General features: G+C 38.5%; 1 protein-coding gene across 1 annotated transcript in view; it reads left to right on the forward strand.

Annotated features, from left to right (window-relative positions):
* The first annotated feature begins 11,753 nt into the window (after positions 1 to 11,753).
* adcyap1r1a (adenylate cyclase activating polypeptide 1a (pituitary) receptor type I) overlaps positions 11,754 to 12,087 on the forward strand; it is a 41,272-nt gene continuing 40,938 nt past the window's right edge. The window contains exon 1 of the mRNA XM_073872746.1: positions 11,754 to 11,910. The gene's annotated coding sequence lies outside the window, so the exon portion shown is untranslated. The remainder of the gene's footprint in view (positions 11,911 to 12,087) is intronic.

Raw genomic sequence — 12,087 nt, forward strand, 5'->3', positions numbered from 1 at the left:
TTATTATTATTTGTTTGTTTGTTTGTTTGTTTGTTTATATTGCTTATTATAACTGCTTTATAACAATATCATCATAACGTAATTAATTGTTTAATTAAATTTTTTAAGTTAAAGTAACATAAAAATATATGTTGACTTGACAAAAATGCAGCATTTTTACATGATAAATTTTTCACAAAACATGTTAATTTAACATGTTTTCTAGCACAATTAATTATTTTAACAATAGCAATGTTTACATTTACATACTTGACACTTTTATCAATACCGACTAATGGTGCACATGTTTAGCACATACATTTTAAAATGTTTGTTCGAACCCACAACCTTTGTGCTGTTAACACAATGCCAACTACGCTAAAGGAATTTAAAGGGATAGGTCACCCAAAAATGAAAAAGCTGTCATCATTTACTCACTCCCATGTTTCATGTTGTTCTAAACCTTTACGAGTTTTTTATTTTAATGAACTCAAAAAAAATTGGAGTAAAACAAATCTAAGTTTATTTTCATGTGCTCACGTGAAACTTTAGTGTGCTCACGTGAAACTTTCGTGTGCTCACGTGAAACTTTCATGTGCTCACGAGAAACCCTCATGTGCAGAATAGTTTTTTAAGCTTAGCTTCGGGCGCATGTGAAACTATCGCCTTTAGTTTTGCGTGTGCACGTGATAGTTTCATGTGTGCGCGTGAAAGTTTCACGTGCGCACGCAAAACTAAACTTTATGTAATTTTTTCTCCATGTCCCCTTAGGGGCTCCGTAGAAAACAAGTATTATGCAAGTATTGTGATAAATGATGAAGATGATATTTTGATAAATGATGAAAAGCACCTTCTGAGGGGCACTAATTCAAAATATGTGTTCAGAGTGTCATGTGTGTTTCTTGTGTTTTCAAAATATGTGTTTGTTGCGTCATGTGAACCATGTGCATCACGTGTCCCGTCAAAACAAGTGCCCGCTGCACACGCGTCAAAACCGTTTATGACAAAAGAGACGCCCACGTTCACAAAATACACACAAGACACTCCCTTAACAGTAAACTTTGATTACGCATGAGATTATGCGAGTATCTGGCAAACGCGAGGATCTCTTTTATCATAAACCCTTTAGACGCGTCTGCAGCAGGCACTTATTTTGACAAGACACGTGATGCACATAGGTTTACTCCACGCGCCAAACACATATTTTGAAATGACAAGCCACACATATGATGGGCTAAATACATGTTGTGACGAACTTTGCATTGCACGGCCTTGATTAAGAAGTCGTTGGCCGCTATTGGTAAGCACACAGTTGATGGTACTCATTGAATTGCATCATATTTGTTTTCCTACTATGGAAGTCAATGGTTACCATCAACTGTGTGTTTACCATCATTTAGCAAAATATCTTCTTTTGTGTTCATCAGAACAAAGAAATTCATACAGATTTAAAACAACATGAGGATGAGAAACTGACTCATTTTTGGGTGAACTATCCCTTTAACCATGTTACCTCATAGGCAAAGCCAATCATAAAAGGACATCCTTGCATTTAAAAACAGCTAGATGATTTTATTTTATTAAATAAATATTAAAGTATACAAAAGTATACAAAATGCTATCAAACGATTCATCGTGATTTATCGCATACAAAATAAAAGTTTGTGTATATAATGCACTTATACAAAACAATTGCATTTAATAAAGTATGCATTGACTTCAATTTTATCTGTTATTAATATTTATTGATCCTTTTTTGTGGTAATATTTTGTAGTCATTGCCCTGGGCTGTGTCTTTATAAACTTTGCACAGGTTTTGTGTGTATTTTTTTGCCAAGCCTCCTTAAATTCTATTCAAAGCTAAGCTTCAGTTTATAATGCAACATGCATAATTTTATAATGCATCTTTAATAAAACATTAAAACAGAAACCAAAGATGTCAATTGTTCAAAAGACTGCATATATATAGCCTATATATATATATATATATATAGAGAGAGAGAGAGAGAGAGAGAGAGAGAGAGAGAGAGAGAGAGAGAGAGAGAGAGAGAGAGATTTTATTTTCATTTTGTTCCTCAAATCACTTACTATCTGTTTAGTAATAACATTGATTATAATGTATACAGTATACAGTACAGTCATAAAGTGTGTTTATTATGTTAAACTTTAGTCTGCCCTGTACGCAAACCTACAGTGTGGCTTCAAACACTCGAAATGTATCTCTTTATAAAAATCTCTTTTTGTCTTTTCTAAAGCTCGACCGCTTCCGTCCTCTCATACTTTCAATGTACCCACTGTATAAACTTCTGCTTTTTACTGAAGAGCATGACGGTGAGTAAAGAGTTTATATTTTTGAGTGAAGTTTCTTTAAACTTCTTTTTAAGCTTGTGATGTTTCCAATCTCTTCCCGTTTCTTTCACCCACGAAATGAAAGATCCACACACACTTACATACACCCATCTGACAGTATTATGATGTGAAAGCAGAGATTCTATTAAACATATAGACCCCATGACATGTGTCAGTCATTTCAGACAGCTTGTATTACATAACAGCTTCAATCTTCTGTGCGCCGCTTGACACATCTAAAACCGACCTGTCAGCGCTGCAAAATTAAACTGAGATTGAATTGTTCAAAGATTGGCTTTGTTCAAAACCCCATCAAGCGTCTTCATTTTATGCTATCTACACAGTCAGTTACTTTTAAGAGTACCATCACTGAAACTGAACATCATTGTGTAACTATATTGAAATGCTATTCATAAAAAAGCAAATTAGAGTAACCATTCTTACTGAACAAGGCACATAAATACAGTACTTTATATACATAAAGCATATAAAAGTTCGAGTTCAATTTACTTTGTTTGTCTGCATACACACTGTAAAACAAGTTTTGTGCCTTGGTAAATTTATCAAAAATAAGATAAGTAAACTGTATTAAAAAAATTTAATTCTTGGGTTTTTTTATTAAAACATGAGTTAAAATAACATTAAATTTGAATAATTTAAGTAATTCTAAATGAACACATTATTGAGTAAATTCAACTTGATTTTATCATGTATAATCCACTTAAATTTTAAAGAAGAAAATTAATTTAATAATTTTATGTTGAAACTACATGAATAATTTTAGTAGCTTCAGTTATTTCAAATTATTTTTATAACAACTCATCCCTAGTCAGGAAAGTTAAAATAAATTATATTTTCAAATCGATCAAACTTAAAATATTTAACGGGTAACAAGAATTGTTTCAGTGTAGATATGTTACGCAGTTAATGGAATATAAAAAGTTAGTTAAATAAATGTTGTGTCATATTTGCAATGTACGACTTTTTCAACTGGTTAATGCCTGATGACGCAAAGCATGGAGCTGGGGACAAAGACTTGCTCTATTCTCCTTTTTTACCAGAATGTATTTAAACATCAAGCCAGCTACCAGAGACTTAGAGATCGATATAGGCCCATTCACATTCGACGAAGTCAAAATGGCTGCAGACGAACTCAAAAATGGCAAATCACCAGGTTGCGACTACCCCAACACCAGAGCAATTCACCACCAGTCTCATCGTTCCATTGCCCAAGAAGGCAATCTTACATTGATGAATAACTAGAGGGATCAGCTTGATGTCAATCGCGGCAAAAGTCTACAATAAAGTTGTTCTTAACTGAATAAGAAAACCAGTAGACGACATCATAAGCAATAATCAAGCAGGATTTCGAAGAGGAAGAGCCGAACAAGTTCACATACTTAGAAGAATAATCGAGGGCGCCATCAACATGAACCTAGACCTTTACATCAAATTCATCGATTTTAAGAAAGCATTTGACTCGCTCATACGACACATCATATTCGACATCTTGCGACACTACGGAATTCCTGATAAAACCGTAAAAGCGATTGGTACTACCTACAACAACTCAAAAAGTCAAGTTTTGGTCGAGGGCAAGCTATCAGAACAGTTCAACATCTCAACTGCTCCTCACTAGCTCCCTTACTATTCATCATTGTCATAGACTTTACCCTAAAGAAATCAGAACAACAGCATCCAACATCAACGACTCACATGGCTTCACGACGAATCTATCATGATCATCAAGATATCCAGCCACTTCACTGTTCAACCTCGATTGCCCACGACATTGCGCTTGAAAACTTTTAGGCAGGTGTGCTGAGGCTAGTTGATGCTAAACGCAGGACATCGGCCGTCCAGGACCGACTTCAGGCAACCCAGGTCCAAAGCGATTGTATATCATATCTGATGCCAGCTCATCAAACATGACAAGGTTTACAACTTCCTGTGACCCAATCTGTGAAGTCTTTTTTTTTGGTGATTTACTGTTTCTACATAATTAGAATTAAAATTTTAATCAGTGTGACATTAATAGCTGAAATCTAACTACTCTCATAACTGAAGAGATTAGTTTTGCAACAGGCATGATCTCTCTAGTTATGCTATTTCAATCGTGCTGTTAAACCTAGTTAAAAAGCACAATGCTAGTCTTTGACAAGACAACAACTACAGTAATGCCATGAACCAGCACCCACAACATAAGATAATGCATGCTGGTGGCTGGCAATGCTTGTCTTTTGTAAACTACCGAGTGACTCTTCGCTCTTAAAGATGAAGTCATGTTTTGTTTTTTAGGCCGCTAATAGACTTTGATGCAGTGAACTTTGCTGCTTTTGGCATCATCTCACATAAGAAAGCAACTGCCGGCCTGCACTTAATGAAAGTGGGGGTTGATGGTTTTTATCGAGTTCTTCCGCTTGCTCCCCGCTGCGTACTCTTCACAGGGGGGCGAGAGAGTTCGTCGCTCAAACCTTCAAGTATCTATCAGCCTTGCGTCACTGACAAATCACCATGGTGATAGTGCGCACTCGGGGCCTTGAATGACCCATCAGATCCTTTGGAGAAATGTGCGGATGCGTGGGGATCATTTACATATTGAGAAACAATACAGGGAAATTACAGATAAGAATAAACCCTTCAATTAAAAATTCTCATTCATTGTTTCAAATAAGGTGAGTGCTCTATTGATGTTAATGAGCACAGGTTTTATAAACCGATGTAGTGCTCTGATGTTGGGCGATATGAGAGCGAAAAATTTTCAATGAAAATGTCTTTTTGTCTGCTAATAAACAGGGCTGAGATGAGAGTTTTCCTCCTTTTGCTCCCCAGATGCCCATAAAATATCGATATATGTTAAATGAATTCCCGTGGAATGTCAATGTAAAAAGCTTGAATGCATTTGTAAGTCACTTTGGATAAATTGTGTACCATGTTTTTTGGGGAAAATAATAAAGAACCATTTTCATACCCTGCTTTGTGTAAACTGCTTTAAATATTCCTGACATGCTGCGTTAAGCGATATACTGTACTCAGCACTTTTGTTTCGTTATCTGTCCTCTGTGCTACCGTGTGCATATGTTCACCTTTAGATGCTGTGCAGACAATCTGGGGTTTTGGCAGGTTAGTGTGCTCTCCCTTGTCTCATTACAGACAGTATAAATGATAAAGAACACATCCCAGCAGGATGTCTGGGTCGGGGTCTGAATGCTCCTGCGGTGAGCTCCAAATGCACTGTCACCTCCTGCATTGTGTATTATTAGACAGATCACGTGGCTCGGCTGAGAAAGTTTGGCTAGACACAAACAAAATTTGTCATGTATTTGCTCTTTATCTATATTATAAAAGAAAAAAACTGAAAGACTGGTTTATATAGTTAGAGGGAGAACCTGAAGGATTCAAGGGAGACTTTTTTAAAATACAATAGTAATTTCAATAGCAAGCAGATTGTCCCAGATTGAAATGTTCTTGCTTTTAACTCGGTGATGGTGAGTAAAGATTCAGTGAGGGTGAGTGAAGATTCAGTGAGAGTGAGTAATAATTCAGTGATCATGAGTGAAGATTCAGTGAGAGTGAGGGAAGATTCAGTAAGGGTGAGTGATGACTCCCTGAGGGTAAGCGACAATGCAGTAAGGGTTAGTGACAATTCATTGAGGGTGAGTGAAGATTCAGTGATTGTGAGTGATGATTCAGTGATTGTGAGTGATGATTCAGTGAGGGTGAGGGAAGATTCAGTGAGAGTGTGGGAAGATTCAGTAAGGTTGAGTGATGATTCAGTGAGGGTGAGTGAAGATTTAGTGTTAGTGAGTGACGATTCAGTGAGGGTGAGTGAAGATTCAGTAGTGAGTGACGATTCAGTGAGGGTGAGTGAAGATTCAGTAGTGAGTGAGGATTCAGTGAGGGTGAGTGAGGATTCAGTGTTAGTGAGTGATGATTCAGTGAGGGTGAGTGAAGATTCAGTAGTGAGTGAGGATTCAGTGAGGGTGAGAGAAGATTCAGTAGTGAGTGAGGATTCAGTGAGAGTGAGTGAAGATTCAGTGATAGTAGATGATGATTCAGTGAGGGTGAGTGAGGATTCAGTAGTGAGTGAGGATTCAGTGAGGGTGAATGAGGATTCAGTGTTAGTGAGTGATGATTCAGTGAGGGTGAGTGATGACTGAGGGTAACGACAGTTCAGTGAGAGTTAGTGAAAATTCAGTGAGGGTGAGTGACAATTCAGTGATTGTGAGTGAAGATTCAGTGAGGGTGAGTGAAGGTTCAGTGATAGTAGATGATGATTCAGTGAGGGTTAGGGATGACTTCCTGAGGGTAAGCGACAGTTCAGTGAGAGTGAGTGAAGATTCAGTGATAATTAATGAAGAATCAGTGAGGGTTATGGATGACTTCCTGAGGGTAAACGACAATTCAGTGATCATGAGTGAAGATTCAGTGATGGTAAATGATGATTCAGTGATGGTGAGTGAAGATTTAGTGTTAGTGAGTGACGATTCGGTGAGGGTGAGTGAAGATTCAGTTAGTGAGTGAGGATTCAGTAAGGGTGAGTGAGGATTTAGTGTTAGTGAGTGATGATTCAGTGAGGGTGAGTGAAGATTCAGTAGTGAGTGAGGATTCAGTGAGGGTGAGAGAAGATTCAGTAGTGAGTGAGGATTCAGTGAGAGTGAGTGAAGATTCAGTGATAGTAGATGATGATTCAGTGAGGGTGAGTGAAGATTCAGTAGTGAGTGATGATTCAGTGAGGGTGAGTGAGGATTCAGTGTTAGTGAGTGATGATTCAGTGAGGGGTGAGTGATGACTGGGTAACAACAGTTCAGTATGAGTGAGTGAAAATTCAGTGATTGTGAGTGAAGATTCAGTGAGGGTGAGTGACAATTCAGTGATCATGAGTGAAGATTCAGTGACTGTGAGTGAAGATTCAGTGAGGGTGGGTGACAATTCATTGATTGTGAGTATAGATTTAGTGAGAGTGAGTGGCAATTCAGTGATCATGAGTGAAGATTCAGTGAGGTTTAGTGAAGATACAGTGAGGGTGAGTGAAGATTCAGTGATGGTGAGTGAAGATTCAGTGAGGGTGAGTGATGACTGCCTAAGGGTAAGAGACACTTCAGTGAGGGTGAGGGATAATTCAGTGATGATAAATGATTATAGCTCAGTAATAGTAAGAGACAATTTACTGCTAACGCCCATGATGCAATGGACAATGCAATCATCTTCTAGAATGGACTTAATAAGCAACTGTTCTGGTAGGTACCAACAAACGCTACACGCTTGTGCAATACCTGGACACTGTGTTGTGGTGGTGTGGCTTACCCGCCACAGTGTCCGAAGCTGATGACGACTTTGACTCCATTTTCTACTTCAACTCTCAGTAAAATCCAGTTCTCCTGGCACCAGTGATCGTCAGTGCTGATTTCACCTGTGCCTCGTCCCAGTCCTCTCGGCAGTCCCCTCGCTACCAGAGTTCACCACAGAGTGAGCTCCAGAGTTCATCAGAGAGTCCACTCCAGAGTTAATCACTGAGTCCACTCTAGAGTTCATCTCCTTACGCACAGCTATGCTATGAGCCTGCTTTCTTTCCCGAAATCAGCCACAAGCCTGTTTTCCTTCCCAAATTTTGCCACAAGCCCAGTCAACTTACAAACTCAGCCACAAGCCCACTCTCCTTGCTGAACTCAGCCACGAGCCCGCTCTCCTTCCCTACTGTAACTGTGTCACGAATCCGCTCTCCTTCCCGAACTCTTCCTGAACTCAGCCATGATCCTGCCCTCATCTCAGTGCAGAACCTGCGCTGGCTCCAGAGGTTGTTGTGTTGGTCTTGATGACACTGGCATTAGGATGTGTTTTGGGCAGCATACACCTCTGGAATCTCTCTCACTAAATGTTTTTTTTTTTTGGGGGGGGGGGGCTATCCTGTCACGGCCATGGCGGCCGATTGTCTCTTCTGTGCTCCAGTCTCCTGTGTCTTGGTCACAAAAGCCGTCGGTTTATCATGTACTGCAGTCTCCAGTGTCAAGGTCACAACAGCTGTCAGTTTCTCCTGTGATTACGGTGGCCATTAGTATCTCCTCTACTCCAGTCTCCAGCGTCACAGCAACGATGGCAGTCTGTCTCTCCTGTACTCTATTACCCAACCTCACGGCCACATCAGCCGTCAGTTTCTCCTGAGCCTAAGTCATCTGTGTCACGGCCATGCCTTCCTGTTTCTCCTATGCTCCAGTTTCCAATGTAATGGCTACTCCGGCCACCTGTACACCCTGGCTCCTGGTACGGGCTGCACATTTACATTTAGTCATTTAGCAGATGTTTTTGTCCAAAGCGACTTACAAATGAGGTAAACAATAGAAGCAATTAGAGCAACACAAGAACAGCAATACATAAGTGCACTAGAACTCCGGCCACCAGTCCACCCTGGCTAGATATTCATGTTTTCCCTTTTTGAGATGGCACCACAAGCCATCCCTCGGTGACAGAATGCATGGATCGAGAGGGTACATATAAGTCTGTATAAGTGAGTGAAGGTAAGTGGGTGCTGACCCAGTGGTGGTTTTAAAGGCCCGGAGCAGAGCTTTGAAATTGATGCGAGTTGCTACAGGAAGCTAGTTTTACCTGACAAAGAAAGGAGTGACGTGCGCCCCTCTTTGACTCATTGAAGACCACTCTTGCTGCTGATTCTGAACCATTTGTAATGGTTTGGTTGTGCAGGCTGGGAGTGCGGCAAGTAACGCAGTGCAATAGTCCAATCTGGACAGGACAAGAGCCTAGACTAGAACTTGCATAGCATGCTCATCTAGGAAAGGTCTAATTTTCCTAATATTGTAGAGGATGAATTTACAAGAGTGGGCGGTGCTGGCAACATGCTCAAAGAAGCTAAGCTGATCATTAATAACCACTCCCAGGTTTCTGGCTGTCCTGGAAGGCGTAATGGTCGAAGAATCTAGCTGAATGAAAAGGTTGTGATGAATCTTAAGGTCAAATGATATGACAAGCAGTTACATCTTTGCACGGTTCAGCTGGAGATGATGATCTTTCATTCAGAGTGAGATGACCCTCAGGCATGCTGAGATGCGGCAGAAACCGTGGGATTGCAGGGTGGAACGAGAAGTAGAGTTGTGTGTCATCCACATAGCAGTGGGAGGAAAAGCCATGTTTCCGAATGACAGAACCCAGAGATGTCATGTATATTGAAAAAAACAGTGGTCCAAGCACTGAGCCTTGAGGTACCCTGGCATTGAGATGTTTGCACCTCTGTGGCTCCTGGTGCTGGCTGCTTAAAGTTCAGTGATGGTGAGAGATGATTCAATGACGGTGAATGATTAAAGTTCAGTGATGGTGAGAGATGATTCAGTGATGATGAATGATTATATCTCAGTGATGGTGAGAGATGATTCAGTGATGATGAATGATTATATCTCAGTGATGGTGAGAGATGATTCAGTGATGATGAATGATTACAGCTTAGTGATGATAAGATATGATTCAGTGCTGATGAATTATTATAGCTCAGTGATTGTGAGAGATGATTCAGTGACACTGAATGATTATAGCTCAGTGATGGTGAGAGATGATTCAGTGCTAATGAATTATGATTCGGTGATGGTGAGATATGATTTAGTGATGAGGAATAATTATAGTTCAGTGATGGTAAGAAATGATTCAGTGATTGTGAATGATTATAGCTCAGTGATGGTAAGAGATGATTCAGTGATTGTTCAGTGATGAGGAAGGATTATAGTTCAGTTATGGTAAGAAATTATTCAGTGATGGTAAATGATTATAGTTCAGTGATGGTAAGAGATGATTTAGTGATGGTTTAGTGATGATGAATGATTATAGTTCAGTGATGGTAAGAAATGATTAAGTGATGGAGAATGATTATAGTTCAGTGATGGTAAGTGATGATTCAGTGATGGTTCAGTGATGATGAATGATTATAGTTCAGTGATGGTAAGAATTGATTCAGTGATGGTGAATGATTATAGTTCAGTGATGGTAAAAAAATATTCAGTGATGATGAATGATTATACTCAGTGATAGTAAGAGATGATTCAGTAATGGTTCAGTGATGATGAATGATTATAGTTCAGTGATGGTGAATGATTATAGTTCAGTGATGGTAAGAGATGATCAGTGATGGTTCAGTGATGATGAATGATTATATTTCAGTGATTGAAAGAGATGATTCAGTGATGATGAATGATTATAGTTCAGTGATGGAATGATTCAGTGATGGTGAATGATTATAGTTCAGTGATGGTAAGAGATGATTCAGTGATGGTTCAGTGATGATGAATGATTATAGTTCAGTGATGGAATGATTCAGTGATGGTGAATGATTATAGTTCAGTGATGGTAAGAGATGATTCAGTGATGGTTCAGTGATGATGAATGATTATAGTTCAGTGATGGAATGATTCAGTGATGGTGAAAGATTATAGTTCAGTGATGGTAAGAGATGATTCAGTGATGGTTCAGTGATGATGAATGATTATAGTTCAGTGATGGAATGATTCAGTGATGGTGAATGATTATAGTTCAGTGATGGTAAGAGATGATTCAGTGATGGTTCAGTGATGATGAATGATTATAGTTCAGTGATGGAATGATTCAGTGATGGTGAAAGATTATAGTTCAGTGATGGTAAGAGATGATTCAGTGATGGTTCAGTGATGATGAATGATTATAGTTCAGTGATGGTAAGAAATGATTCAGTGATGGTGAAAGATTATAGTTAAGTAATTGTAAGAGATGATTCAGTGATGGTTCAGTGATGTTGAATGATTATAGTTCAGTGATGGTAAGAGATGATTCAGTGATGGTTCAGTGATGATGAATGATTATAGTTCAGTGATGGAATGATTCAGTGATGGTGAAAGATTATAGTTCAGTGATGGTAAGAGATGATTCAGTGATGGTTCAGTGATGATGAATGATTATAGTTCTGTGATGGTAAGAAATGATTCAGTGATGGTGAAAGATTATAGTTAAGTAATTGTAAGAGATGATTCAGTGATGGTTCAGTGATGTTGAATGATTATAGTTCAGTGATGGTAAGAGATGATTCAGTGATGGTTCAGTGATGAAGAATGATTATAGTTCAGTGATGGAATGATTCAGTGATGGTGAAAGATTATAGTTCAGTGATGGTAAGAGATGATTCAGTGATGGTTCAGTGATGATGAATGATTATAGTTCAGTGATGCTAAGAAATGATTCAGTGATGGTGAAAGATTATAGTTCAGTGATGGTAAGAGATGATTCAGTGATGGTTTAGTGATGATGAATGATTATACTCAGTGATGGAAAGAGATGAATCAGTGATGGTGCATTGATAAATTATTATAGCTATAAGTTATGGTAAGATATGATTGGTTGGTGGTAAGATGTGATTCAGTGAAGGTTCAGCAATTATTCAATGATGGTTCAGTGAGGATACATGATTATAGATCAGTGATAGTCAGTGGTGGTTTAGTTATTTTAATGAATGAATATTCAGTGATGGTGATTGATGACCATGTTAGTATAGCAGGCTGATAAAATTAGTTATCAGAAAGTTAAATTCATTTGAATGTGCAAATTGTAATTTTGGTAAGTAGCCTATTATGTCAAATATTTGAAAGTTTTAGAGCTTTTTACACAAGCAGAATTGTATATTCCAATTAATATAATATGTGAATTTATATGTGTTTTTATTTTTAATGCACTGAACTCACATTCATGCTCATTTATTTGATGGAATGGCGCTACTGTAGTTTTTATTTAATT

This window comes from Misgurnus anguillicaudatus, chromosome 2 (genome assembly GCF_027580225.2).
Source record: "Misgurnus anguillicaudatus chromosome 2, ASM2758022v2, whole genome shotgun sequence".
Lineage (NCBI taxonomy): Eukaryota > Metazoa > Chordata > Actinopteri > Cypriniformes > Cobitidae > Misgurnus > Misgurnus anguillicaudatus.